Below are 3,026 nucleotides of genomic sequence, written 5' to 3' on the forward strand. Positions count from 1 at the left end.
TTATATATATGTGTGTATATATATGTGTGTGTGTATAAACAAACAAAATATACTGACCATGAAGTAAATAAGGGAAACTTCATTTTTTTGGCTTCCTCATAAATTTACATTTTAATACAAATAAAACATAGAAGGAAGATTTTCTGCCTTTCTTGTCAATAAGACTACTTGTTAAAGTTCATGGCAGCATAGTGATATAGTGTAACAGTATAAGGAACAATGCTATTTAGATAGTTTCTTTCATTCACATGGCACACAATCTATACAAAATATAGGATAATATATGACAATTCTTCAAATGCGGAGAGACATGACAGTTTTTCAGAAATGAAAAAAATACCTTTTCTCACAAAAATAGCATAACTGTCGAAAGGAAAGACTTAAAAATATAACTTGTTGGAACTGTTAGTAAGTAACAACAGTTCCTCTTCTACCACCTAATGATCTAAAATTATATTTCTCCATAAAGTTGGTTCCCAGCTGCTCCAGGAAATGTTAAGTATGATCAACAGAAAAATCTAGTCATCACAATAAACTGGTGGACATTCCTGACAGACTGAAGGCAAACTTCACTCCTACTGTTTTACCAATTCATCCTCATAGCTTTATCACAACCATAACTGACTCTTCTGAGTACATTTTTAGTTGGTTGCATTTTTAGTCAGTGTATCATTATTCTTCTTACATTCTATGGATAAGCAAATTCATATTTTGAGAAAGTATTATTTATGGTTGACAAATGTAGGCGTTAATTTCAAACAGATCTGGGTTTTCCATTCATCAGCTGCAAAACTTTGAACTTCTCTTAACACTTAGCCAAAATTTCTCAATTAGTATAATGATAATTATAAATTATCCAGCTCATAGAGTTATTGTGATGATTAAAAGTAATTGCTTCTATAAAGCAACTAAGTTACAGCTTGGCTCGTTGCAGGAAATCAAAAATGTTAATTATTTTTTAATGTCATTGTAAATACTATTAGAAATGGTGCTTTTTAACTTTTAAATTTAAGGGTACATGTGCAGGTTTGTTATATAAGTAAACTGGTGTCATGGGGGTTTGCTATACAGATTATTTCATCACCCAGGTATTAACTCTAATACCTTTTAGTTATTTTTTCGTGATTCTCTTCCTCCTGCCACCCTCCACCTGCCAATAGGCCCCAGTGTCTGTTATTCTTCTCCATGCATCCATGTGTTCTCATTTAGCTCCCACTTATAGGTGACAACATGCAGAATTTGTTTTTCTGTTCTTGCATTAATTTGCTAAGAACAATGTCCTCCAGCACCATCCCCGTTCCTGCAAAGAGCATAATCTTTTTCTCTTTTATACCTAGCTACATAGGATTTCATAGTGTATATGTGCCACATCTTCTTTATCCTGTCTACAATTGATGGGGAATATGTTAACTCCTTGTCTTTGCTATTGTAAATGGTGCTACAATAAACATATGCAATGGACATATGTCACCATGACAGGAAAATTTATATTCCTTTTGTTATATATCTATTAAGGATATTACTGGCTCAAATGGTAATTCTGTTTTTAGCTTTTTAAGGAATCGCCACACTGTTTTCCACAATGGATGACCCAGTTCACATTCTAACTGTGAACAAACATTCCTCTTTCTCCACAATCTCATCAGTGTCTGTAGTTTTTTGAATTTTTAATAATAGCCATATTGACTTGTGTGACACTGTATCTCATTCTGTCTTTGACTTGCATTAATGATCAGTGTTGTTGAGCTTTTTAACATGCTTTTAGGCTACATGTGAGTCTTCTTTTGAAAAGTACCTGTTCTTGTCCTTTGCTCACTTTTTAATGAGGTTGCTTGTTTTATTTTCTTTATAAATTTAAGTTTCTTCTACATACTGTGTATTAGAAATCTGTCAGATGCATAATTTGCAAAAATTTTCTCTCATTCTGTAGGTTGTCTTGTTTCCTCTATTGACAGTTTCTTTGACTAAGCAGAACTCTTAAGTGTGATTAGATTTTATATCTCAATGTTTCCTTTTGTTGCAATTGGTTTTAGGATATTATTCATGAAATCTTTGCCTGATCAGATGTCCAGAATGATATTGACTAGATTGTCTTCCAGATATTTTACAGTTTTATGTTTTACATTAAAACCTTTAATACACCTTGAGTTGCTCTTTCTATATGGCGTAAAGAAGGAGTCCAGTTTCAGTCTTCTGCATATGGCTAGCCTGTTATTCCAGCACCATTTATTGAATGTGTAGTCCTTTCTCCATTGCTCATTTATTGTCGGCTTTGTCAAAGATCAGATGATGGTAATCGGCCTCATTTCTTGGCTATCTATTCTGTCTCATTGCTCTATGTCCGTTTTGGTTCCAGTGGCATGCTGCTTTGGTTACTATAGCTCTGAAGCATAGTTTGAAATCAGGTAGCATGATGACTCCATCTTTGTTTTTTTTCTGTTTGTTTGTTTTGTTTTTTGCTTAGGATTGCCTTTGCTATTTTGGCTCCTTTTTAGTTTTATATGAATTTTAAAATAGATTTTCATAGTTCAGTGGAGAATGTTTTTGGAAGGAATAGCAATGCATCTATAAATTGGTTTGGGGAGTATGGCCATTTTAACAATGTTTGCTTTTCCCATCCATAAGCATGGCATGCTTTTCTATTTGTGTCCTCTCTGATTTCTTTGATTTTCTCTGATTCTCCTTGTAGAGATCTTCCAGCTCCCTCGTTAGCAGTATTTCTAGATATTTTATTCTTTTTGTGGCCATTATGAATGGGATTTTCTTCCTGATTTGGCTTTAGGCTTGGCTGTTATTGATTTGGAGAATGCTAGTGACTTTTTACATTGATTCTATATATTGAGACTTTACTGAAGTGTTTTTTTTTCCCATTTATTTTATTGCATTTTAGGTTTTGGGGTACATGTGAAGAACATGCAAGATTGTTGAATAGGTACACACGTGGCAATGGGATTTGCTGCCTTCCTCCCCATCACCTACATGTGGCATCTCTCCCCTTGCTATCTCTCCCAAACTCCCCACCCCCC

Source organism: Cebus imitator, unplaced genomic scaffold (genome assembly GCF_001604975.1).
Source record: "Cebus imitator isolate Cc_AM_T3 unplaced genomic scaffold, Cebus_imitator-1.0 Scaffold298, whole genome shotgun sequence".
NCBI classification, from domain to species: domain Eukaryota; kingdom Metazoa; phylum Chordata; class Mammalia; order Primates; family Cebidae; genus Cebus; species Cebus imitator.